The following is a 27,945-nucleotide window of genomic DNA, read 5'->3' as shown; positions in this document are numbered from 1 at the left end:
TCAGGGAACTATGAAGGTGTAGCATCAAAGGACGGAAAGTGGATGCACAGGTTTTTAAGTATTATTTCAAAACGAAAAACACTCACGGAGATCTTTGAAGGGCCCGTCGTCAAACATCGTATAACAAACGAATGAAATTATTTCTGACTGCCTTGTAAGTACTATTTCTTTTGACTGCCTCAGATCTAAAGAACAAAGTTATATGTTCCAAATCAATTTTTTATTACTTACTAATTTTCAAATAAAAATTTTTGTGTTAACACTCAAATTCAAGTGTAAATTTTATTTTATACATTTTACTTATAAGTTTTAAGAAGCCCTGGTGGCACAGTGGTTAAAGCAATTGACTGCTAACCAAAAGGTCCGTGGTTCGAAACCACCAGTGGCTCCTCAGGAGAAAGATGTGGCAGTCTGCTTCCATAGAAATTTACAGCCTTGGAATGAGTCAGAATGAGTTGGAATCAACTTGACGGCAGTGGGTTTGGTTTTGAGTTATAAATTTTATTTATTTTCAATTATTCAAATTTATTTGCGATGGTAGAACCAAATTTTAAAAGTGACATAATTTTATATCCAGGTAAAGTGAAATGGCAACAATTAAGTGGAGTGCAAAAACAAAAGCTCGAGAAGATAAAAGAAAAAGATTTGTGAATCCCCAAAGACAATTCTAAAATTAACTTCCCTTTGAAAATGTAATGAATCAGAAGAGAGTTCTTCCGTTGAACGCTGGAGTTTAATGGGTGCAAATTGTTGTACCAGTACTGCTAGTGCTGAAACTACTAATAGCAATACACATGTAACAGAATTTTTTCCAAATTCTGCGTTCATTTCTTGCTGTAGTAAAAAATTAATAATGGTGTAGAAAGAAAATGAAACTGTTTTAGAATCTGAAATTATCACACCTGCAGACCCCGTAAAAAACAGAAATACAGATCCTGCTTTGCGAATAATTTTTGTTCTAATGATGTAAATTATTGGATCAAAAAAGGGCCAAGTGGTTGTCAACGTCACAGTGGACCATTTGAAAATGCGTGTCAAAAATTTCTGGATGGTAAACAAACAAGGTCCTGTAGCCAGAATGTATTTCTAGGGTGCAAAGCTAATGGTGAAAATTGTAAGAGGGAGTAGCTACTGTGTTCTCCCTCAGTTGGCTCTGTATATTGTTTTGTTTGCAAACTATTCAGACCTAAAGCATTTAATTCTCATTCTTACGGATGGATTTAGCAATTGGCACAACTCAAATATGATTGATAAACATGAAAACAGTTCAATTCACAGAGATTTTATGTTGTCCTATTTAAACCAAAGACATAGTTTTGGCTTAACTCGTGAACTGGGAACACATATTAATGAAGAACATCAGTATTGGAAAGTTGTTTTGCAACATGTTGTCATCATTAGAACAATCGCTGAATGTGGACCATCTTTTTGAGGAAGAAATGAAGTGTTTGGGTCCCCATAAAATAGAAATTCGAGGGGCTTACTTGAATTTGATCAGTTCGATCCATTTTTAGCAGGTCACATCTCAAAATATGGTAGCACAGGAAACGGTAACACATCGTATATGTCTAAAACAACCTGCGAAGAATTAATAAACTTAATAAGTGATAGCATTCAATCAGGTATTTTCAGTGAAATAAGTATAGCTCGATATTTCAGTTTGTAGATCCACTCCTGACCTTCCTCATACAGATCAGCTAAGTATCATTTTAAGATACTTTTATCTCCAACAGATGGAAAACCTGTCAAGCAGTTTATCGTATTTATTAGTTTCAAAAATCATACTGCTTGTCATGGATTAAATTTCCTCCCCCTAAAATGTGTGTCAGCTTGGCTAGGCCATGATGCCCAGTATTGTGTGATTGTCTACCATTTTGTCATCTGATACGATTTTCCTATGTGTCGTAAATCCTACCTCTATGGTGTTAAGGAGGCAGGATTAGAGGCAGTTAATGTTTATGAGTCAAGACTCAATCTACTGGATTAGATTGTATCTGAGTCAATCTCTTTTGAGGTATAAAGGAGAGAAGTGAGCCAAAAGACAGGAGGACCTACCACCAAGAATGAAGAACCAGAAGGGGTGCGTGCCCTTTGGACCTGGTGTCCCCGTGCTGAGAAGCTCCTAGACCAGGGGAAGATTCATGACAAGGACCTTCCCCTAGAACCAACAGAGAAAGTCTTCCCCTGGGGCTGGCACCTTGAATTTGGATTTTTAGCCCCCTAGACTGTGCAAGAATAAATTTCTGTTTGTTAAAGCCATCCACTTGTGGTATTTCTGTTACAGAAGCACTAGATAACTAAGACACTGGTGAAGAAACTGCAGATCAAGTATTTCACTATTTATGTGAAGTTTGCAAAATTGATTTTCTAAGTGCAGAGGCCAGTTCTATGACAATGCTGCCCATATGTCAGGGTGTTATAAAGGTGTGCAACAGAAAATTTTAGAAGGCAATGAATATGCCATTTTCACACTATGTGCTGTACATTCACTTATAATCTTGTAGGATGTAGTGTAGTAGATTGTTGTCCGTAAGCAGTTAAATTTTTTTCTACTGTTCGGTTACTCTATACCTCTACTCACTGATGGGCAGTTCTTAAAACATATTTAGGCAGTGATCAAGTATTAAAATGTCTTTCTAAAGCACATTGAAAAGTGCATGCTGTAGCAACGAGTGCAACCCTGGAATCGTACACTCAGATTCTAGGTGCCTTAGAAAATATTGCTGAAGACAAGACAAAAAGGAGATACCAAAAGAAAAGCTGAGAACATCACCAACAAAATGCAAACACTTGAGTATGTATTTATGTTGGTTATATGGAATAATATATTGGGGTATTTTCATCGGACAAGCCAAACTCTCCAAGATTCAGGAGTACATTAAAGACAGGCACAGAATACTGCCAGTCATTAACAGGGTATTTACGTAATTTAAGAAAAGATTTTGAAAAACTTGAAAACATAGTAAAACAAATACTGCCAAATACTGATTATCAAGCAGCTCACCCTCACAGAAGCATTAGAAAGAAACTAGTAAATGACAGAAGTTCTCCAGAAGTACTGAGTGCCAGAAATCCATTCCATGTAACCACAAACTACACCATCACTGACACACTTGAACCTTACATGAAAAGAAGGGTGAAAGTGTATGAAGATCTTTCAAATGGATTTTCATTCTTAAACAATGTGGATATATCTGATAAAGAATGCAGGCTTATCTCGATGAGTTACAGAGAAGTGCGACCATTTTGTTCTTACATGAGAACTAAGTTTACGGATTCAGGAAAGACAAATTTTACTCACGTAGGTATGTATGATTCTGTAATAGAAGATAAAATACAATACACATTTCCCAATGTTATAATCGCTTTACAAATATTCCTAACTTTAATAATCACAAACTGTACAACAAAACGCTCATATTCTTTCCTAAGGAGTCTCAAAAACCTTTAGCATACAACAGTAGTTCAAGAAAGACTCAATTTGTTATCCTTATTATATATGGAAATATTGTTTGGCAGCAATACTTGTGACAAAATTGTTAAAGAATTTATAAGAGCGAAGAGTAGAAAGGTTTTGCATTATAACGTGTTAGAGGTAAAAGATCTATCTAAAAATAAAATATAGTAATTTGTTGTATTTGTTTTCTGATTATCAAATTTCTTTTCTGATATCTTTTCATTTGTTCATTTATAACATTTATTACAAAAAGTGTCAGAATTGAAGTATGAACCATTTAAAGAATTTTACATTGATTGTTGAAACAACTAAGTTCACAGACTCATTTTCTTTGTTGTAGAATATGTGGAGTATACCTTTTGTAGAAAATGTGGTATATAATAAAAATCTTAGTGCCCCACATCCACTAAAAATTTTATAATGCAGTTCATCTTATTCCGCTAAAATGTTACGCACCACTTTTGCGTTCAGTCGCTGATATTATAGTCACATTTAAAAAGAACTTACATCAGGAATAGCTGAGGCTTATGCGTGCACACACGCGCGTAAGTGTGTGTATAGCCCACATGTCCTGTTTGAATGCATGAGTAAGCAGAGGAGGGGACACCACAGATAATCAGTGTTTAGGGCCCTCACATGCCTTAATTCAGCCCTGCTGATGGCACAGTGGTTAAGTACTCTCTTGCTAACTGAAAGGTTGGCAATATGAACCCACCCAGCAGTTCTGCAGGTGAAAAGACCTGGGAATCTGCACCCATATAGGTTACAGCCTAGGAAACCCTATGGGCCCATTTTACTCTGTCGTACGGGATCACCATGAGTTGCAATCAACTCCACGGCACACAACAACAACAACAACAACTCAAAATCTGTGGAATGGTGCTGGTCTGCAAACTGTCCTGGTCCACAAGTTAAGTACAGAAATTAAGAGTCAGAAACTTTCATACCAATTTGATAGAGCTATCGGTTGAATCAAATAATAAAAAAGTGGGCTTGTATTTTGTATGAATATTTTTCACTTCATTTTTCTAGCAATTCTTTTTTTATATTTTACAAAAGTATTCAACGGTAATGGATTGGAAGTTTGGAAAAAAAAAAAAACACTAAAAAACTGGTTCTTCATCACAAATTATCTGAGACGCACTGTGCGCTTGTAAACTGCCTCAGCTCCCCTGTGGGATAGGTAGGCTGTTGAATGAATTTTGGGAAATCATAGCACTTACTAAATGACATCATAATGAAAAGTATATATGTCTCTCTCTCCTGCTAGACTGTCTTTAGAGCAGGGACTGTGTCTAATTCATCCTTGTAGCCTCATTCGGGTTTGGGAAACACTTGTTGAATGCATGCCTGCCTGCTTACCAGTTACATGAGTGGCTGAGGCCAGCCTGAGCATCTCCCTGGGCCACTGGGTAGTGTTCTACAGAGGCTGGTGATGGAGAGCCAGGAGCAGGTGATGAAGAAGTAACCTTTTCCTTCTCCCGTCCCCACAGAACCAGGTCTCCTCTTCCCACCTGTCCAGCAGCATGAGAGCAGCATGACTGGCCGGCCGCAGGAGAAGCCCCCGGAACCAGGCCCCCAACTCAGCCATCTGCTGTGGAGGTCAAGGTAAGCTTGCTTTCCTTCTCCTGGAAGGCTTAGGAGTTTTCATTTTATCTGGTTCTATATGCTTTTGTAATCCCTGGCCATGTGCTAGAAGAATGGGGTTGACTGGACACAGGTAGATTTAGAAGGCATGTGTCAGCTCAGTGGGACAAAGTATGCTTGTTTGGGTTAATGGAGAGACTGGTGGGAGTGGGAAGGACACTGACTTGAGTGTCTGGAGCCTGGAGTTCTCGTTATTTCTCCTCTGCCTCCTGAATCTGGGATCTTGGGGAAGTCTTTTGGGGAATTGGGTATCCAGAGAGTTTTGGGTGAAAGAATCTGTGAGATAGGATGGAACTGGAAGGACTGCTTACTCCATGGAAACCCTGGTGGCATAGTGGTTAAGTGCTACGGCTGCTAACCAAAAGGTCAGCAGTTCAAGTCCACCTGCTGCTTCTTGGAAACTCTATGGGACAGTTCTACTCTGTCCTACAGGGTCATTAGGAATCAGAATTGACCCGACGGCAATGGGTTTGTCTTACTCCATGGTCTGTGACTCCTAGTACATCCTAGGCAGAGACTACAGTATTGCACAGTTAAGGAACCTTAGAAGATCAGCCATGCCAGTTCTCAAACAATGTTTTTTGTTAATTGTCAGAAAATACTTCCTAATATTTAGACAAATTCTGCTTCTCTGGAATTTCTGTCTACTAGGCTCTGCTCTGCCATTTGGAACCACAAAGATGAATTTTCAAAGAATCTTCCACATGACTCCCTTTAAATTTGAAAATGGCTACCACAACTGTTCTTTTTTGTATAATTTCTCCCTAGAGACTGGCACCACCCATCTTGTTCTCTCATCCCCCTCCATGTTGGAAAGGGCTTCATTACCTCGAGTGTCTGCTCAGCCAGTTGCTCATTCAACCTGTGCCATCCTGCACAGAGAATCATTCATTCTTCAGTAAATATTCAGGGCTTCCTTTGTGACAGGTACTGGGCTGGGCTCTGGAGATCCATCAATGAAAAAGAAAGGCGGGGTCCCTGTCGTTTTTTAGACAAAATAGGTTTGGATCCTTGGAGAGTGTTTGAAACATGCATCATGCCACTTCTGTATGCTGCATTAAAGATACCGTGGGATTTCTTGTTTTGGCGGGGAGAGGGGCTTAGTGTTCCTCAGCTTCATTTTGATGTGTCTATGTGTAGATTCTCTCTTTTTTTTTTTTTTGCCTGGGTTTTGTTGAGATTTAGAGCTAAAGATAGGTCTTTCAACAGTTCTGGAAAGTTCTCATGCATTATTTCTTTGAATATTGCCTCTTCCCCATTCTCTAATATCACTTTCTGGAACTCCAATTAGACTAATGTTAGACCTTCTCAGTCTAGTGTCTGGGTCTTTTAACCTCTATTCCATTTTTTTTTTTTTTAATCTCATTGTCTCTCTGTGACTGTGGTGTACTCTGAATAATTTCTTTAGATTTGTCTTCTAGTTCACTAATATATTCTGTGTTTTAAATGCTGTTTAGTATATCCATTGAATTTTTCCTTTCAGCTCCTTCATTTGCCATTTCTAGAAGTTCTGATCCATTATTTTTCAAGTCTGCTTGGTCATTTTTATGGTCTCTTATTTCTTGCTCATATTTACAAATTTTTATTTGTTTATTTAAAACGTTGAAGTAGCTAAAAGAAACTTTACATTTTATGTTGGTAATTTCAGAATATGGAGTCTTTGCAGGTCTGATTCTGCCATCTGTTGTTTTTTGTACTCATCGTGGCTTGTTTCCTTTTGTTATTATTGTTGCCTGTGAGCTGCTCATTTTCTTTGGAGCTTTGTTCTTGGAAATTATTTGAAGTATAGGTTGAAGCTGATTTTTCTAGAGAAGATTTTCATTCACTTCTGTTAGGTGTCTGGGAAGGTGGGGAGGGGGAGGGGGCACTACCAAACAAAAATCATTTTAAATTATCTAGTTAAGGCTTTTCTGGCTACACAAGTAGCATGATTCCAGACTGCTAAGCTATGTGAGGTCCAGCTTATGGTTACTCATTTGCAGGGGGAGATATTTTTCCCATTCTACCCAGCTCCAAGGTCAAGTTTCCTTGCCGTTCCTCTCTGTGTTGTGCATTTATTTCCCATTCACTGCAGGCCGAGCCATTTGGAGTTCCAGCTGTATGGAGGGGTCTCTCTAGCCTTTTTCTCCTGTTTCCTGAACTTTGTGCAGCTCTCAAGGGGGAAAATTGCAATCTCCAGGGTTCAGCAGAAACCCTCAGGTGCTAGCTTACCTCCCAAGGTTCCTCCTTTTGGTTCGTTTTTGGTTTTTTGAAGATTCCTTCCTTTTATACCAGCTCTGCAATGCATATACAATCTTTGTATTTTAAATTTTATCTAGCATGTTGGTTGTTCCTGTTGAGACAGGTGAGTAGGGTATCTGGTCTACCATATGGCCAGAGAGTATACCTCATTTCTTCTCCATGATAGCCCTATGGGGCAGAAGTTACTAATTCTATTTAACAGAAGAGGGAACCAAGGCTCAGAGAGACTGTGTAACTGGCTAAAATCACAGAGCTAGCAAGCAAATGACTGAGAAGGACTACATCCCCCTCCTCTCTCCTCTTCCCACTTTCCCTCTACCCAAGATTACTGTCCACCATTTCATCAGGATTAGCCTTATTCTTCATAAAGGATATGAGTTCTGACTGGAATGCTTTAAATAGCTGGGCAGCTTTGTAAAATTTGTTTATGAATCTATTGTTTATCTTCCTCGAGAGAGGAAATGGTTTCTGCATGTTTTGTGGTTTGTTTCTCTAGCAGTCACCAGCAACTTTCCTGCTGCAGTCCCACTCCCTAGAAGACTCTTGGACCCAAAGCCAGAACTCAAGTGCATCTCATCCACACCCCTCACTTACGCTCCTCGTGCTGCTCTCTCTTTCCCCTCACTCTCTTCCCTTCCTGTGCCACTTCCTGCTATTGGTTTTTCTCTGCCATCATGGTATCCTTTGATCAGAGGGGAGTCCACAGAGCACAGTGGTCAGGCTCTTTGGGCTTAGGGGAGAGAGAGAAATGAGTTTGAATCAAGCTGTGCCACTTACTAGCTTAATCTCTCTGAGCTTCCTTTCCTTATTTGTAACATGGGGAGAAGATAGTCAGAGCTGTTCCTGGATTAAATTAGATGATGCATGTAGGGCTTGTAGCGCAGTGCTTGACACATAATAAGCTGTCACTCAATAGTGGGTACCATTATTATGACTGAGAACAGACTGCTTCCAGGCCAGGGCCCTTGCTCAGTGATGTTTTTAGGTTGATAGAGCTGGTTTATAAAATGTGATAAAAATGGAGGCATAAATCTAGTGTAAATGTGGGATTCCCTGCCTCACTATTATGTTCCTCAAACTTGGGTGTTTTTAAACATTATCTGAGGGAAGACAGAACGCGGCGATCTGACTGGTGTTGGTAGGAAATACAAACCATGGGTCCTGGAAATGGGGCCGAGACCCCTACATCCTGGCATCGGGGCCCACCCCTTGAGCTGTGCCCTCTGTTCCTGAGCCAAGATAGTGCTGGAACCACACCACACCACACCACACCACACCACACCACACCACACCACACCACACCACACCACACCACACCACACCACACCACACCACACCACACCACACCACACCACACCACACCACACCACACCACACCACACCACACCACACCACACCACTCACTGAGGGGGTTCCCTTGTAGAGCCCCCAGGACGTGTCCTACGAGGAGGGAGTAGTCTTCACTGTCCACTTAACCTCCATTCTCATAGCTGACATGAGGCTTTTTATCTCACATGCTGCCTTCTAGTAGGTAGATTTATAGGACTCTCAGGTTTGTGTCACCTCCTGGTATATCTATCAGGCAGTGACTCTTGTCAGCACCTACTTTTGTAGTGACTCTGGGCTGTATACAGTGGGCAGGTGATACAGAAATGCATAAAACAGGATCCTGTTCTTCATATGATTAAATGACAGGTGTTCAGAGAATAAAATGCCAGTGGGCTTCAAAGGAGAAAAAGCACTATGCCCTTGAGTGATCAGGGAAGGCTTCCTGGAGGAGGCAGATTTAGGATAAGTAGGGATAAGACATTCCTTGGTGGTGCAAATGATAAAGTATCCAGCTGCTAACTGAAAGGTTGGAGATTCAAATCTACCCAGAGCCGCCTTGGGACAAAAGCCTGGCCCTCTACTTCCCAAAAATCAGCCATTGAAAACCCTCTGAAGTACAGTTCTCCTCTCCCACTTGGGTCAGGAGAGGAGTTGGAAGCCACTCCATGGCTGCTGGTTACTGGTAGGGATAAGACATCTACAGAGAGTTCTGGGAGTAGAAATGGTGTAAACCAAGGTTTAGGGATGGGCATTCTCATGAGGCAGGGATACTCAGTACAGTGCTTCCCAGAGTAGGTTTTCTGTGCCATGCCAGCCCTCCAAGTGTCCTTTGTAGCTAAATATATTTGGATAAATAACACGCTGCATTCCCCTGACTGAGGAATCACATGCTTGCGAAGCCACATAAAAGCCGATGGAAATATGTTATAAACTAAGTCTATAAGTGCTGCTCTGGACATTGACAACCAGCCCCTTCCCCCTGTTGACAGATGTTATAAATTGAATTGTGTCCCCAAAAAATAAATGTTGTAAATCCTAACCTCTATGCCTGTGGTTATAATCCCATTTGGAGGTGGGTTATCTTTGTTATGCTAATGAGATAAAAGTGTAGGGTATGTCTTGAGTCAATCTCTTTTGAGATATAAAAAAGATTAAACAAGCAAGCAAGTGAGTGAGGATGGGGGAAGAGAGATTCCAAGTCACATGAAGATGACCCAGGATTGCTGGCCTGACAGAGACTGGAGAAACCCTGAAAGTATGGCCCCTGGACACTCTTTCAACTCAGTAATGAGGTCACTCCTGAGGTTCATCCTTCAGCCAAAGATTGAACAGGCCCATGGGACAAAACAAGACTAAAAGGGCAGGGACTGGAAGGCAGAAGGGAACAGGAAAGCTGGTAATAGCAAACCTAGGGTTGAGAAGGGAGAGTGTTGACATGTCGTGGGGTTGTTAACCAATCTCATAAAACAATGTGTGTACTAACTGTTTGATGAGAAACTAGTCTGTTCTGTAAACCTTCATCTAAAGTACAACTTAAAAAAAAAAAAGTTCACCCAGGAACAGAGCGAAAAGAGACAAGGACCCCAGAGCTGACAGTCAGACTTCTAGCCTCAACTGTGAGAAAATTAATTTCTGTTTGTTAAAACCACCCACTTGTGGTATTTCTGTTATAGCAGCACTAGATAACTAAAACAGGTAGTCGTCTCCTTTCAGAAAATCTTTGAGCAATCTTTTTTATACTAGTAGTATCTATCATTCCTTTTTTTAAAAAAATGAAACATATAATGGGTGCAGAGGCACCACCCATGAACATATCAAAAGTCCTGCAGTCACTGTTTGACTGTTTACCCAGGTTTCCTGAGCGTGCTTGACCACTCATAGCTGAGGAACATGGAGGTTCTTGAATGAACTTGCATATGGCTTCTGTTACTCTTTTCTGGGCCACCAACCCACTTTTGTGAAACAAAGGCTGACAATTTTCTTCAAACGTTGAGTCTGTTGTTTTTGTTGTTGTTAAGTGCCGTCAAGTCAGTTCTGACTTGGAGCGACCCTGTGTACAACAGAATGAAACACTCCCAGGTTGCTATGCTTGAGCCTATTATTGCAGCCACTGTGTCAGTCCATCTTCTGGAGGGCCTTCTTCTTTTTTGCTGACCTTCTACCTTACCAAGCGTGATGTCCTTCTCCAGAGACTGGTCCCTCCTGATAATATGTCCAAAGCATGTGAGATGAAGTCTTGCCATCCTCACTTCTAAGGAGCATTCTGGCTGTACTTCTTCTAAGACAAATTTGTTCATTCCTCTGGCAGTCCATGGTATATTGAATATTCTTTGCCAACAGCATAATTTAAAGGTGTCAGTTCTTCTTCAGTCTTCCTTATTCATTGTCCAGCTTTGGCACGCATATGAAGTGATTGAAGATACCATGGCTTGGGTCAGGCATGCCTTAGGCCTCAAAATGACATGTTTTTTTAACACTTTAAGGTATTTTGTAGCAGATTTGTCCAAGCAATATGTAGTTTGGTTTTTTTTTTTCTTTAAGTGCAAGTTTACAATTCAAGTTAATTTCTCATATAAAAACTTATATACACGTTGTTATGTGACCCTAATTGCTCTCTGTACAATGTGACAGCACACTCCTCTCCACCCTGTATTTCCCGTGTCCATTCAACCAGCTCCTGTCCCCCTCTGCCTTCTCATCTCTCCTCCAGACAGGAGCTGCCCACATAGTCTGATGTGTCTACTTGAGCCGAGAAGCTCACTCCTCACCAGTATCATTTTCTATCTTATAGTCCAGTCTAATCCCTGTCTGAAGAATTGGCTTCGGGAATGGTTCCAGTCTTGGGCTAACAGAGGGTCTGGGGCCCATGACCTCTGGGGTTCCTCCAATCTCAGTCAGACCATTAAGTCTAGTCTTTTTATGAGAATGTGAGGTTTGCATCCCACTGTTCCCCTGCTCTATCAGGTATTCTCTGTTATATTCCCTGTCAGGGCAGTCATCGGTGGTAGCTAGGCACCATCTAGTTCTTCCAGCCTCAGGCTGATGGAGTCTCTGATTCATGTGGCTCTTTCTGTCTCTTGGGCTCATATTTACCTTGTGTCTTTGCTGTTCTTCATTCTCCTTTGCCGCAGCTGGGTTGAGACCAATGGATGCATCTTAGATGGCCGCTTGCTAGTGTTTAAGACCCCAGACCCCACTCACCAAAGTGGGATGCAGAACGTTTGTCATTTGGTTTCTTGACCACTGCTTCCATGGGTGCTGATTGTGGATCCAAGTAAAATGAAATCCTTTACAACTTTGGTATTTTCTCCATTGATCGTGATACTGCTTATTGGTCAAGTTGTGAGGATTTTTGTTTTCTTTATATTGAGGTGCAATCCATACTGCAGGCTATAGTCTTTGATATTCATCAGTAAGCGCTTCAAGTCCTCTTCACTTTTAGCAAGCAAGGTTGTGTCATTTGCGCATTGCGGGTTGTTAATGAGCCTTTCTCCAATCCTGATGCCTTGTTCTTTTTCATATAGTCCAGCTTCTTGGATTATTTGCTTAGCATACAGATTGAATAAGCATGGTGAAAGTTGAATCCTTGAGTCCCCAGAAATCATAAGGAACTGGCTACTTGTCTTCTTTTTCCAAGTGTTGCTCAAATATTTAGACGGGTAAGGGTTTTTAGGGAGCCTGAGTGTAGATGTTGTCGAAGTTAGGGAAGGGGCTTCTTTGTTCTTCCACAACTCCCAAGATGGTGTCCCGGATATTCTCAACCCAGCCGAACAGCTAGGCCTGTTCACCTGGGCTTAAATGCCCAACTTCCTCTCGCCCTACCCCCTGACACCCCACCCCCCACAGCAAACCTCAAAGTTTATTAACAGCCTGTCTCTCGATAATGATGATTCATGCTTCCTGTCCCCTCCCCATTCTAATTTCTCAGAGCTATGATTCAAGATTGATTACTTACTCTATCCAGCTGGCCTTGCCATGGGTTGCTCAACTGTTATATTATTCTTCAACAGTGATGCCCCAGGCTCTTCTTGTCAGCCAAACCCTGTACAGTGAAACAAGCAAGTCCTAGATGCACATAGGGAGACCGTTCCCAGAACCAGAAAGTCAGGACACAGCATGTGTGGTGTTCTCTGGGGAGATTCTGGTGCAAGGTTATTTGGTTACTTATAAAGACAGGCCACCACCCATCTGTCAGTTTATAATACAGTGGTGGCTTGCACATTGCTGTCACACTGGAAGTTATGCCACCAGTATTTCAGATACCAGCAGGGTCACCCATGGTGGACAACATTCAGCAGAACTTCTAGACTAATATAGACTAGGAAGAAAGACCTGGTGACCTCCTTCTGAAAATTAGTTAATGAAAACTGTGTGGCTCACAACAGAATATTGTCTGATATAGTGCTGGAAGATGAGCCCCCTAGGCTGCAAGGCAACAGTGGTCTCAAACATAACAATGATCATGAAGATGGCACAGGACCAGACAGTGTTTTGTTCTGTTGTACATAAGGTTGCCATGAGTCGGAGCCTACTCGACAGCAGCTAACAATAACATAGAGACAAGAGGCACCCCAGGCAAAGGAATGATATGCTTACAGAACCAAGTAAAAGCCGATGTTATAAACTGAGTCCATAAGGGCTGCTCTGGAGATTGATCACTAGCTTCTTATCACTGTTAAGTGGTCTTCTCCCTTCTAAAAATATCTTAGTAATCTTTGTTATACTAGTAATAGTATAAAAAAAAAAATTAAAACATTATAGCTAGAGCTTAAGTCTGCTCTGATACCCTCCCCACCCCCTTGCCAAACTCATTCTCTTCCCTCTTCAAAAAGATGGCAGAACTGAGACTAAATTTCAGAGCTTTTCCCCACAATAGAGCCAGGTGTCAGTGGTGAAAAACCCTACTGCCTTAGTCTCCTGGAGCAGGCAGGGTCTGGGGCGGTTCGTCCAGCTGAGCCTTAAGCAGGTCAGAGCCAAAAGGCCGTCCTGGGAGCTCAGCAGGTTAGCTTCCTTGTTCTGCAGAAGCCGAGTCTGAGGCTCAGGGAGGGGAAGTTATTTGCCCAACAGGGTCACAGGGCTGGTCTCCTTTTCTGTTTAGTCCGGGTTATCTTTATATTGGGTTTGCATTTCCTGAATACTCAGCAACTGGGTGAGGGGTGGGGGTGGAGGGCAGGGGAAGTGGCCTTAAAAGAACCTCCTCTGAGAATGTTTAAATTTCCTGTGACTGTCCCATGAAGAGGGACATAATCTATGTGCACATAATCAAGAGGAGAGGGGGAGGCTTGGTTTTGGTCCAGAAGACCAAGAGTGAGGAGTGAGAAGGAGGAAAAGAAATGAGAGCTCTTCAGAAAAAGCTGTGACATTTTTATAGACAATACAGAAATAAACATGGGTTTGTTTCTTCCTATTTCAGTGATGCCGTCTTGTTTGCATTTTTGGAGAACATTCGATCATGTAGAACTCTAGTTGCATTTTAGTAGCAGGGGTTTTGTGGCTTCTGGGAGGCTTTTTGGCCTGGGAGCTGGGAGCCCTCGTTGCCCTCAGGTAACGGGGACATGTGATGCAGGATAAATCTCTTCCTTTTCTCAGAGCTTCCATAGTGTAGCTCAAAATGGGAATAAAGACTCCTGCTGGGCCTGCCTCACAGAGAGATAATGGGTGTGAGAATGCAGATGTTAGCTGCCACTGAGCTGGCCCCTGACTCATGGCAACCCCATGCACAACGAAACAAAACACTGCCTGGTCCTGCACCATCCACGTGATTGGTTGCAGATCAGACCTTTGTGCTCTGCAGCGTTTTCATTGTCTGATGCCAGGCCTTTCTTCCTAGTCTGTAAGCACTGCTGAAACGTGTTCAGCATCATAGCAACATGCAAGCCTCCGTTGAGAATGGACAGGTGGTGAGGTGCATTGGTTGGTCATCAAACCCTGGTCTCCTGCATGGAAGGTGAGAATTCTATCACTGAACCACCATGTCCTCACTTTAAAGGGTTAGGTTGGCCTTACTGTTTCTTTTTTAATGTGTGTGAGGTTGTCATGAGCTCTGAGATAGTTAGGTGCTTCCAACAGGGAATGTCTCCTTAGCCCTCCAAGCCAGCCACAGCCAGGCTTGGGAAAGCCCTGCCAGACAAGGTGCCCTAAGCTCCTGTAGAGAGGGCAGTTGTTTAAACAGGTGGGGGGGCTGTAACTAAGTCAGGAAATGGCAGATAGGGACAGAGTCACAGCCCCTTTCCTGGAATCTGAGTTCTAGGGACTGTCTTAAGACAGAGGAGGAAGTACAATATCGTTTCCTTATTTGACATCATAGAGGGAATGAAATAACTCCAGGTAACTGAGGCACACCCCTTTAAACTTGTTTCTTCAGTGATAACCGTGGGTAGATGTTGTTAAGCTTTAGGTGACCAGTAAGTAAGTACTTCTCTTTCCCTTTCCTGAGGCCTGAAACTACTTGAGAGCTAGCCCCAGAGAGCTGAAAACCACCTTCATTACTGATAAGAGCAAGCTGGAGAGTTCAGCTTAATCCATAGCCCCGTTCACATTCCCTCTGTGCACCTCTTGAATTGAACTGGCCCATGTGGGACCCCAGGTCTTTCCTCTGCAAGGCTGACCTGCCCCAAGAAGCTTCCTGCAACAATGAGTAAGTCATATGAGCATCTCCATTCATCCCTTTATTTCTCGAGCAGTGAGCAATACATTGAAAGTAAGTTGCCTTGTCTTGATGTCTCGGGATCATCGTATGGATGCAAGTGAATGGACCCCAGTGCAGTGGTGCTTTCGAGGGGCATGAGGAAAAGTGAGGTTGTTGGTCCCTACATCCGGCGGCTTCAGACAGCTAAGGTTCCCCAGTGGATGGTTGCTTTCCTCCCTATTGTGTCCATTCCCGGCAGTTCCTGCCTCTGAGCACCATGTTACTTCTGTCTACTAATTGAAACAAAGGGAGAGCCCAACGTTGCCCAGGAAACAAATAACCAAACTGATTAAATCACAACTGAGTCATTGAGCACAATCTAAACCGTACCCAAGTCAAAACAAAACAACAGAAGCCCCACCCCGCTGGTGAGACTCTGGGACCAGGGGTCAGGCATGTCCTGCCCGTACGTTCTCCTATTTAATCTTCACAAAAACCTAGTACAGTAGGTATTATTTCTCTTTTACCAATGGCAAAACTGAGGCCCAAAATAGGTTAAGTTGGCCTGCATGGGTTATTCACTTTGCCAGTAGAATGTTAACATTTGAACAGTGGTCTCTGTGCTCTTGGTATTCCTGGGAGGAAATTCTCATCACATAACCCCTTTGTTTCTCGCCAATGAGATGTTCCTGATGAATAACTTTTCCAGATAACTGAACCTGAGCCATTTCAGTGTAGAAAGTGTTTTTTTTTTTGTTTGTTTGTTTTTTGGTGTAAAGTATATCAGCTTTTTTTTTCCTTTCCACACATTCAGTCACGGCTCTATGCTGGATGGTTGAAGGCTGCTTGGAGCTGATGGCCAGATTCCTGGGGCACATCTATACTATGGTATAAGGTAGTGATCACTGACTTTTTCAAAAGTAAAGAATAAACGCTGAAAAGGGGAAGTAAAAAAAAAAAAAAAAAGGCTAATCACACCTTCCATAGGTGAATAATAAACTTTGCAGTATCTTAAAGGAAGCCTTATTCTTTGTCATCAGAGGGTTGGGGGCCTAGCCCTTTGTCACTAGTTGTACAACTTCAAGCAGATCACCTCTCTGTTTGTTAATTCCCTCATCTGTCAGTGGAGAAACCCTGGTGGCATAGTGGTTAAGTGCTACGGCTTTCAGCAGTTGGAATCCTCTAGGCAGTCCTTGGAAACTCTATGGGGCAGTTCTACTCTGTCCTATAGGGTCGCTATGAGTCAGAGTCAACTCGACAGCACTGGGTTTGGTTTTGTTTTTTGTTTGGTCAATGGAGAAAACAATTCTGACCACATGGGTTTACCATAGGGACAAAATAAAATAGTGTATGTCTATGCTTTGTGTAGTGCTTTCTGGAATGTTATTATTGCCATGAACTCCTCAGTGTCCCCATCAGAGACTCAACATTGGACCACTGGATTCGTGGCTATGGCCAGGATTACTGGTCTCCTCTGAGTGCCATTAATGTCAAGCAAACATATCCCATAGCCACCGGAACAGACCACTTCTACATCTTATCTTTGACCTCCTCCTCCCAGGGTTATTGAAGAGATGGCATTGTCAGCTCTTTACTGTTCTGCTAAAAGTGGGGGAGGGGGAAGTAAAATTCGTTTTCTTTAACCTGTGGCTTTTTTTTCTTCTTCTTCTTCTCTGCTTGTTTTGAGTAGGACTGCCACTTTTTTTTTTTAATTTAAAAAAATGATCTGAATGATGGAGTATAATATTTAGACACGTTGAACTGACAGTTGATGGGTGTGTTGTCAATACACCATCACCACAAATTATGTTCCAAGGGTTGATCGAGAGGAGATTTGTGTTTAAGTGTGTGGTGCGCATGCACACTTGGATGATTTAAAGTGATTGGGGAAGGGTCCAGTGACCCTTATCAAAAGCAATTCTTGTGGAAGGTTAGCCACAGGGGATGGTCAGCTGGTTAGAGCAGGCATGAGGAGTTGGCTTCCATTGTGAATCAAGATGATCTTCTCTGTGTTTACTTATGGAAGCAAAGATATCCCTTTCCTCTTCTCCCTCCCATCCTCTCTTATGTCTTTAACGCCCACTGGGTGCTGAAAAATCAGCCACTGAAAACCCTGTGGAGCACAGTTCTACGCTGACACACCTGAGGTCACCAGGAGTCCACTCGGGCAGCAGGTTTGAGTGTCATGTATTATGCTGGTCCCTGGAGACAGAGTTGAATGAGGCAGTCCTTGCAGGAGGCCCCATCTGATAGAGGAGTTCTGAACAAGGTGCTAAAGTGGTGAAATAAAGGCATGCCGGCTGAGTCCTGGGCCCCTTCTTGCTGGCTCTCCAGGCATTTCTTCTCTTGTCTCTGCCTGTATTTGCTGCCCGTAGTCCGGACTCACAGTCCTCTCTGAGCCTTGTAGCCCTCTGTCCACCGGCCTCAGTAACAGCCCCTGAGGCACATCTCAGAACTGAACTTCCCAGTGCCTCCACCGTGGTAAATGTGAACCTGACATCTAGGAGTCTTACTTGACGCCTCCCTCTCCCTCACCCCATGCTCATTCCATCACTAAGCCCTATCAGCTTCACCCCACCATAACCATCCTCATGCAAAAATAAGTCTCCTCCTATCCTTCCTTATCCTCCGCCAGTCTGTTGTCTATACCAGCGGTCAACAATGGCCCACAGGCCAAATCTAGCACACTGCCTCGTTTGGTACAGCCAGTGAGCTAAAAATGGTTTTTGTGGATGAACACTTGCAGTTGATTTGATCATACGGAACACTGACTTTGAACCCAAATTAAGCAAAATGTTATCCCCCCAAAAAAATAATTCCATTCTTATTTAGCAGAGCTGTTTGACAAAAAATTATACTCAATTAATACTATATTTTTAATTTCATCAATAAGGAAGCCTGGTGGTGCCATGGTTAAGTGCTCAGCTACTAACTGAAAGGTTGGCAGTTTGAACCCACCAGCTACTCCACGGGAGAAAAGACCTGGCAATCTGCTCCCATAATACAGTCTAGGAAACGCTATAGGGCAGTTCTACTCTGTCCTATAGGCTCACTATGAGTCAGAATCGACTCAATAGCACACAACAACAATTTCATCAATAAAAAATTGTTAAGAAATGTGGTTTTTCTCTTATTATATAAGTACCTACATACTAGCCTCAGTTTTGCCACTTGGCTGCAAAGCCTAAAATATTTATTATCTGGCCCTTTACAGAAAATGTACTGACTCCTGGTCTACACCATGGCCAGACCAAGCTTTTCAAAATGGAAAGCTGATCAGTCACACATGGCTATGTGCTCTCTCTCTCTTTCTCTCTCTCATATACACACATACTGTGCTCAAAACACTTAATAGCTTCCCTGTTGCTTTTAGGATAAAAATACAACTTCTTACCTTTAAGAACCTTGAGTGATTGACCCCTGCCCCTCTGCAGTTTCATCGCCATGCACCTGTTTTTCCACTCCAGCCACTCTGCCTTCATTTAGTTCCTATATCCACCATGTCCCCACTTGTCACAGGGCTTTTGCTCATGCTACCTTTGATTCTGTCTGGAATGTAGCTTTCCACACCTTATTTCCCCTACTTAGGTCTTCTCACTCTTTAAATCCCAGCATAGTGGTGACTTCCTCAGGATCCTTCCCTGACCTCCTGGCCGAGGTCATGCCACTTTATTATAGGCTCTCAGAGCACCACTTCTCTCTCTTGGCACTTATGACGGTTGTAGAATTGTATTTGTCTGTGTCTGACTCCCCTGCCAACTGCAGGCCTCATGAGAGCTGGCACATGTGCGTGGTACACAGTGAGCATTCAATAAGTAGTTTGTTCCAGTGAATATGAGTCCTTGGGTGATGCAAATGGTTAGTGCTCTCAGCAGCTAACCAGAGGCTGGAGGTTGGAGTCCACCCAGAGGCGTCTCAGAAGAAAGGATCAACTTCCCCAAAATCAGCCATTGAAAACTTCATGGAGCACAGATCTACTTTGACACACAGGGGGTCACCATGAGTCAGAACCAACTTGACTGCAACGGGTTTGGTTGTTTTTTGGGGGGGTTTTTTGGTCATAAATTAGATGAGAACCAGTGAGTGTAGGTAGTGGGAATGAGAGGAGAAGATGGTCCGGGGAAATACTATGGAGGAGAGACCAACAGGAAGTAAGTGAGAGGTCTATTGGAAGTAAGTGCGGGTAAGGAGAAAGGTGGGCTCTTAGGGTTCCACGCTTCTGATTTAGGCTCTTGGGAGAAGGGCTTCTGCTCATTTAAGATGCTTGAAATAGAAGAGGAGTAGAGGGGTGAGTTAAAGGTAACTGCAGGTGAATTTGGGGGCAGAAAGTTGAGAGGATAAGTGTTTGCAAGCCTCCATTGTCTTCACAAAGTGAGGGTCAGGGCCATCTGCCGAGACAAAGACAGTTTGGTTTCAGGTCATGGTCTCTTGCCCTGGTGCAGAGGTTTCTGTGTCATCCCCAAATTGTTGGGGGATCCACCACAAGCAGGGGGTGCTGGGGGCCCAGAGTCAGGATTTATAGCTCAGAAAACTCCTTTGGGGGGTAATGGGACACTTCAAGAGAGCCGGAGCCCTGGTTGTGTGGTGGTTAAACGTTCGACTGCTAACCAAAAGGTCGGCAGTTCAAATCCACCAGCCGCTCCTTGGAAACCCTATGGGGCAGCTGTTCTCTGTCCTGTAGGGTTGCTGTGAGTCGGAATCAATTCAGAAGCACTGGATTTGGTTTTGGGGTTCAGGAGAGCCTACAGACCTGCCTTTCCTCATACAAAAAGGAAAACTAAAATATGTCTAAATGTCAGCTTTGTCAGAAATCCTACCTTGAAGGCCTTGGAAAAAGAGGTCTGTTCACTTCAGAAAATGGTCGCTGAGGGCCTACCAGGCACCAGCTCTGCCCTGAGCACCGTGGGGAATCCAGCTCTGCCCCCAAGAAGTCTGGACCTAGAAACACAAGAAGAGCGATGCAAAACCAAAAGAAAAAACCTCGTCAATTGCTACTCATAGCAACCCTATAGGACTGAGTAGAACTGCACCGGAGGGTTTCCAAGACTAAATCTCTACAGAAGCACAGACGACCACATCTTTCTCCCCCAGCGCGGCTGGTGGGTTTGAACCCACTGTTCAGTTAGCAACTGAGCCCTTTAACCACTGCGCCACCAGAGCAATGCAAGAAGACAATTCATCATACCTAGCGTTTTTGTAGTGTGGTTAAGTTTACAAGGCATTTACATACACAGTACTGGCAACTGACTGCCTCCCAGGGCTCCTTAGTACTCCTGGGAACCTGCTCCCACAAACGTTTTTGTTGTCGCTAGGTACAGAGAGTCTATTCCAACTAGACCATGTGACAGATTAGAACTGCCCCATAGGGTTTTCTGGAGTGGTTAGCTGCTCTGTGGGAGAAAGATGTAGCAGGCTGCTTCCGTAAAGATTTCTGCCTTGGAAATCCTATGGGGCAGTTCTACTTTGTCCTGTAGGGTTACTATGAGCAGGAATCGAATCAAAGGCAATGGGCTTTTGGTAACCTTTCTGGGAGCAGATCCAGCCAGGTCGTTCTCCTGAGGAGCACTGGATGGGTTTGAACTGCCAGGTAACAGCGGATTACTTTACTGTTTTGCCACCAGGGCTTCAGTCCCACAAATGTAGTCAGGGCTGAACCACCACCAGCTGTGTTTGTCCGCAAACCTGTTTATGCCCGTTGCACCTGTTACTGTAATTACGTTAATTAATTGAATGTGATGTAAGCTGATGACCTGTGAATGCAAAAAGAGAAGTGCTGTTTCTATGAATAGCAAACTGAATGCTTTAGAAAGAATTTATGAAAGCAAGCCACAAAAGAAAATTGTTGCTGAGTTAGGTGTGGGAATGGCAAGGGTTAAAGACTGGTGGAAGAGGGAGGGGGAATGTCAGTATCTGAGAGGGCTCTGCGCCACAGTTCCTTTACTAGTGTCTTCCACTTCTGGCTGCTTTTTAAAAGAACCAAACGGGAAAATTAAAGATTACGCATTGTGGGGTGGTTTATGCATAAAAGACAACTGCAGGGTTCTAGTCAACAGATCTATAAGTAAAGAAAAGGCCTGGGGTCTACCTCAAAAGATTAGTAAGACGTTTATGTTTTAAGTTAAAATCAATTTTTAAGGTACAAATGTATTGCTTTTAAGTGTGCATGGGATTTTTTTCGCTGTTCCATTATATCTGTTTATTTTGGAAAGAAGTAATACATTCATATAGTCCAAAATTTTAGAAAAATATAAAAAACTATAAAGGGAAAAGTTTCCTTCCTGCCCTTCCCCGCAACCTGCCCAATTCTCACCCCTTCTCCACAAAAAAATAAACAAACCAAACCCATTGCCGTGGAGTCAATTCCAACTCGTAGCGACCATATAGGACAGAGTAGAACTGCCCCATATGGTTTCCAAGGAGCACCTGGTAGATTCAAACTGCCGACCTTTTGGTTAGCAGCCTTAGTTCTTAACCATTATGCCACCAGTCTTCCCCCCCCCACCAGGCAACTATTACTAGTTTTTTGGATCTTTCCAGAATATCTTTATACATACACAAGCAACTATGAATACACACGCATACATACACACACATATATATTCTTATTTTAACCATTTTTTACCCAGAAGACAACGTATTAAACACACTGTTTTGCATCATGCTTTTTCACTGAACATTGGAGATCTTTTTATCATCTCCTAGAGAGTTTCCCTGCTCTTTTTAACAGCTGTGTTGTATTCCAGTGTATGGTTATTTCCTAATTCCCTTTAACCAAATCCTTTGTTGCTGGGTTGTTTTCAGCCTTTTGCTATTCAAACAATTATACAGGGAATACCCTTGGTATAGGTCATTTGTATGTATCATTTGTTATGAGTCCCAGGCTCAACCCTGTACCTCATCGGCTCCCTGTGAAAGGCATTAGCTCCGTCCCTTCCTAATCTTTAGGCACACAGGGCCAATGTTTGACGAACTTGTTTGTTGCATTCTGTAAACACTGAGTGAATCTGCTTTGGGCCAAACTCTGTTCATGGTACAATAGAGAAGGCAGGGAGGGGTGGGTGTGTGTGTGTTTGTGTGTGTGTGTGTTCCTCACACTCTCTCTGCTGCCCACCCCCCCTATGCTCGGGGTCCCCATTTCTGCTCAGTTCAGCTGTAGGGACCCCTGGTGGATGCTTCCCTTCAGCTCTCTGGTCCCCTAACAGAAAGGGAAGTTGTTCAGGCAAGAAATTTGCCCAGTGAGATAATGGGGGCCAATGACCAACTGGAAATCTATCTTGAGCGAATCCAGACAGGTTTGGGGGCTCCCCATGGGAGACAGGAAGCATTACCAGAGGAGGGAACAAACCCAGAAGGGGCAAGATATTTCCTGAGGCCTCTCAGAAACCCTCTGGTAGGGGGAAGCCAAGCTTTGTGATCCCTTGATACTGCCACACATAAAACTATTTTAACAGTGAGGATCTCAAGTGAGGGGGGTGTAGGGAATTTCCACTTCCAACTTTATATACTCTATCGTACTTGAGAAAACCCTGGTGGCGTAGTGGTTAAGTGCTACAGCTGCTAACCAAGAGGTTGAAAGTTTGAATCCACTAGGTGCTCCTTGGAAACTCTATCAGGCGGTTCTACTCTGTCCTATAGGGCTGCTATGAGTCGGAATCAACTCGATAGCAATGGGTTTGGGTTTTTATCACACTTGAATTCTTAGAAGCTTTTGTAAATGAACATACACAATTTTTGAAAATCTCAGCAGGCCGTGATCTGGAACAAGTTTGGAGCAAGATCCTCCCACCAAAACAGTCTCAGGTAGGCAGCAGCACCTGTCAGCTTTTGACTCTTCCAGTATGTCTTCCTTGATTCATGCCTTTGGCCCCATCACTCCCTGCTTTCCCCACCCTCCACAGCTCACAGGGGCCCTGAGAGCCTGTGCAAGGTGCTGCAGGAGGAGGCTTTCCTGGACCCTTGAGTGAGGAAGCTTTCTCCTCTGACTGGGAAGGCTGGCCTTCCTCCGCATATTGAAGGGCAAAGGAGCTAACACTAGAGGCAGCCAAGCAAGGGGTTCAAACCTTGGTGGACTACAGGCGATGGGAAACTTGAAGTGAGAGAGGAACCTCAACCTGGCTTCATCGATTAAACACGGGTGAACACCACAAGGCACACAGGCTATAAGCACTAGCAGACGCTGCCTGCCCTCGAGGGTTCCCACCTGCTGGGTAGGTGAGTGTGAGCAACTGACTGACAGCAGTTAGGTTTACCAGGGCCTCTTGGAGGAGGGGGTGACTCAGGAAGTGCCCCTGGGAAGGCTCCAGCCCCAGGCACCAGAGGTCCATCTGGCTTATTTGTTTACTCACAGAATTCCCCAAAAGGTTTTAGAACTCTGAGCCAAAACGACCTGAAGGATTGCCTGTCCAAGGCCCCAGTGAAGAGACGGGGGCCCAGGCGTCCCCCCTGGGTGGGCTCTGTGGGCCATCTTTACTGCCAGTGTTTACAGAATGCCCCAAGTGTGGCAATGACACCTGCACCCTGGGAGTCCTGCAAGGAACTTCCCATGTGAAGTACAGGCAGGAGAGCCCAGAAGACACCAACAAGCACCCAAATATGGTGGCAGCTGACCCTCAGCAAACACAAAGACAACTATTTTATATACAAGGGAGTATCACTAACTTTGTTACCCAGAGAGTTGTGAGCTGTTTTCCAGCAAGAAGGGGGATGGTTTTTCCTAAGATACCCACCCCTTCTAAGGGGTCCTGGGTGTCCTGGGGCATTTGTTTTTTATACAGTCTAATGCCTTTGAAAGGAGCCCTGGTGGCACAGTGGTTAAGCATTTGGCTGTTAACTGAAAGATCAGTAGTTCAAACCCACCAGCTACTCCATGGGAGAAAGATGTGGAAGCCTGCTCCTGTAAAGATTACACCCTTGGAAGCCTATGGGGCATTTCTACCCTGTCCTATAAGGTCACTATGAGTCAGAATTGACTCAACAACATTGGAGTTTTGGTTTTTGTTTTGTCTTGTTTTGTTTTGTTTTTATGCCTTTGAAGGCTGCAGACCAAAGCCAAGCCAGCAGGTCCATTGGGGAACTGAACCCATAACCATGGCATCTGAAGACTCCCACCCCTGAGCACCCTGGCCTGAGACCTGAAATCCTAGGGCCTGAAAAGACCTTGTGGAGTAGTACAATCCTGGCTGTGCATGGCAGGGACACAGGGACACTGTTGGCCACTCCCCTCCCCACCAGCCCCTATAGGGGAAGCAGTCTGTGTTGGCCAGGCCAGAGGCTCTCCTAGCCACCCGGATCCCAAGATGCTGGGTGTGGGGCTTGAGTAATGGGAACAGAGCGCTCGGGCGCTTGACGTGTCGTCTTAGATTGATAATTCATTCTGAGGCTGGGGGTGGCGCAAAGGGGGTCAGCTCTCCCCGCCAGCTCCCTTTCCCCTCCATCTTCACCTCCTGTACTCCCTGTGGCTTCCCAGGAATAAGCCAGAGGGAAATCTCCTCCCCTCCTCCCAGCCCTGCCCTGTTGCACCTGCCCTGCCCCAGCCAGTCCTGGATAGCTGTGGGGATGGGGACCTTTCTTTGGCTGCAGTCCCAAGCACTGATTCACAAGGCCTGGTGCCCCATGTCCTCCAGGGCAGGAGTGGAAGAGCCTCAGTGTGAGTCCTGACACAGACCCCTCCAGCTAGGACCCTGCACGGACCCTCCCTGGGTCCACAACACCTCCTGGGCCCTGGCTGAGAGTAACCTCAGCAGCCTGCAAGGTGTGAACCTCTTACTGTGACTCCCACTCAATTTGGGATTGCTAATCGCCTTTCTCTCCCTCTTTGATGTAAAATTTCCAACAGTCTTTTGGAAGGCCCTGCCACAGGCTGTGAGCTTAAAGACACAGGTGTGCAGTTTTTTGTATCTCCCTTAGAGTCCTGGCACAATGGGACTTCAGTGTCTGTTTGAAAGAATGTGAAGGTCGGGGCAGGGCGAAGCTGCCTGTCTTCTAGCCATGAGGTCCCCAGCCCCCATGACAGTAAGCTTTGTGAGGCCAGGACCATGACCTGTTCATCTCTCTATCTTGACACAGAGGAGGTCCTCAGTATGGCTGCTGATTGATTCGGAACTTCTCCTAGCAGAAGAAGAAAAACCTGTAATTATGACATGGCCAGGATTTGGGTCACTTGGGATCTCACCTGTGGATTGTTTAGGTGTCTCCCTGCCCTATCTTCTCTCTGCAGACCACTTGGCTGAGTCATGTGTCAGCCTCATCATCACAGGGGATAAGGGATGAGGAGGGCGTTGGGTCAACTGTGGGTTGGGGAAGGCTCCGTGGAGGCGGCAGGCAGGCTGGTGTGGCCCTCATCCCTGGCATGTCCCTGTTGGAGCTTATTGCATCTTGCCCATTAGGCTCTGAAAGTTAGGGTAAGTTTCCTACATTAGCTCTGCATATGTATCATGTCAGTTTCTCCCTGGGACCATAGGTGATAACTGTCTTTATCAGTCCTGTCAAAGAGAAAAATTAATAACAGACATCTTACTTTGATTTGAAAGTTTTTTCTTTACCCACAAAACCAAAATTTTAGCTGCCAGGCCAGAGACCATTCAGTAATCAGTTGGTTTCAGTAAGACTGAGAAGGGCAAGGTTCAATCAATCATGTTAACATGAGCCAGTGGTTGGCTTTCTATTCTTCTCCGTCCTCTTTTCTTTATAAGCTTCCTTGTAACCAGCCTACTTCCAGCTGTTTACTTTTTTTTTGGAATCAGAATGATCTCCCTATATGCATATAGAATAACTGCTAAGAATAAACCTTATGTTTCAGTTTCTTTGAGTTTTGATTTATTTTTAAAGCACTCATTTGAGGAACATTCATGTGGTGCTCAGTATACAAGAAGCACTCAGTCAGTGCTTCCTAACATCAGTTAGGTCAGCTAACACTGCCTCCCCCTTCCCTAACTTCTGTGTCCTGGAAGGAGGGGAGGACACCACGTGGTGGTCTCCATGCTTTGTGCATTTGCCCCCTAAACAGTGGTCAGGTTCATGCATCGAATACCAGCTGGTTGCAGAAACCTGATTTCAGACTTTCCAAGTCAATAAAAGATGGAGACACTTTATTGATTGTATTCAGGCTCGCTCCAGGAAGGCTTTGCTTCAATTATCTGGATATATAAAACATGGCTGGGGTCCAGAGAAGGGCAAATAACTTACCCAGGGTCACACAATGAGTCAGTGGAACTTCAGGGCTCGTCTCTTAGTGCTGCTATAACAGAAATACCACAAGTCGGTGATTTTAAAAAACAAATTTATTTTCTCACAGTTCAGGAGGTTAAAAGTTCGAATTCAGGGCACCAGCTCTAGGGGAAAGCCCTCTCTCTGTCACCTCTGGGGGAGGGTGTCTTTCAGTTTCTGTAGACCCACCATTCCTTGGTTCCTTGGTGATCTCCATGTCACGTTGCACGTACCTTCCCCTCCATTTGTGCTTGCTTCTTGTGCCTAATTGGCTCTTTCTATATCTCAAAAGTGAGTAAATTTAAGACACACCCTATACTAATAACTAAAAAATAGGACCTCATTAATATAACAAAGAAAACCCTATTCCCAAATGGGATTACATACACAAGCATAAGACCAAAAAACTCCTTGCTCTTGAGTTGATTCCAACTCACAAGAACCCTATAAGACAAAGTAGAACTGCCCCATAGGAGTTCCAAGGCTGTAAATCTTTACAGAAGTAGACTGCCACATCTTCTACAGAACAGTTGACCTTTTGGTTAGCAGACAGGCGCTTTTAACCACCACGCCACCAGTGCTCCTAGCCACAGGTATAAAAAAAAAACCAAACCCATTGCCATTCAGTCAACTGATTCAAAGCAACCCTATAGAACAGAGTAGAACTGCCCCATAGAGCTTCCAAGGAGTGCCTGGTGGATTCGAACTGCTGACCTTTTGGTTAGCAGCCATAGCTCTCAACCACTATATCACCAGGTAGAAGGGTTAGGATTTCAACACATATTTTGGGGGACACAATTCAGTCCATAACAGCTCCTGTTTTCTTGTCCAGTGTCCCTCTTACTACACCATATTTACAGAATTGCTCCTCATATTCCTAATCTCCCTACCCAGCCCTAGCCATTTGTGGAGATGGGTGGTTTGAAAAAATTTACTTAGGACTATATCAATAGGGCCCCCTCAGACCATGGCCGCCTCCTCCAGGAAGCCACCCTAGACTCCTGTGGGCCCCCACTTCTCTCCCCATCTCCTCAACATCCACATTGCTCTACACCAGATAGATAAGGAGAGAAAAAATGGCATATGAAAGTCACGGGGGAAGACAATGTTACATTCTCCGGTAAAGAACTACTGCTAGCCCAGAGGAAAGAGCCTTGGCAACAAGGACCAGGAACCCCCGCACCAGAAAATGAAATAGCTTAAACGAATAATTTCTTTTATAAGGATCAGCACAAAGCTGGATCCTACGAGGCAGAGGTTAAAGAGGTCTCGAGTGTCCAAGTTTTCCAGGCTGCTATACCAGTCCATCATCTCTCACATCAACTATTCCCTCTCCCCTCAGTACTCTCCCTCCTATCTTTGGTTCCCTAATTTGCCGCAACCTCTCACAGAGTTCACGAACCACGTAAAGGAAATGGCTCAAGTGGTTGTGGAGGCT

General features: G+C 44.1%; 1 protein-coding gene across 27 annotated transcripts in view; it reads left to right on the top strand.

Annotated features, from left to right (window-relative positions):
- The window catches only part of TRERF1 (transcriptional regulating factor 1), a 256,302-nt gene that overhangs the window by 167,997 nt on the left and 60,360 nt on the right, over window positions 1-27,945 (top strand). For 25 of the 27 annotated variants that reach the window (XM_049892031.1, XM_049891991.1, XM_049892008.1 and 22 more), the window contains one exon: window positions 4,951-5,065. The gene's annotated coding sequence lies outside the window, so the exon portion shown is untranslated. Of the gene's footprint in view, window positions 1-4,950; window positions 5,066-23,046; window positions 23,514-27,945 lie in introns of all 27 variants that reach the window. The other 2 variants (XM_049892037.1, XM_049892053.1) reach the window with 2 other exon arrangements.

This window comes from Elephas maximus, chromosome 1 (genome assembly GCF_024166365.1).
Source record: "Elephas maximus indicus isolate mEleMax1 chromosome 1, mEleMax1 primary haplotype, whole genome shotgun sequence".
Classification (NCBI taxonomy): Eukaryota; Metazoa; Chordata; class Mammalia; order Proboscidea; family Elephantidae; genus Elephas; species Elephas maximus.
Note: the sequence above shows the minus strand (reverse complement) of the source record. Positions and strands in the feature narration are given on the sequence as shown.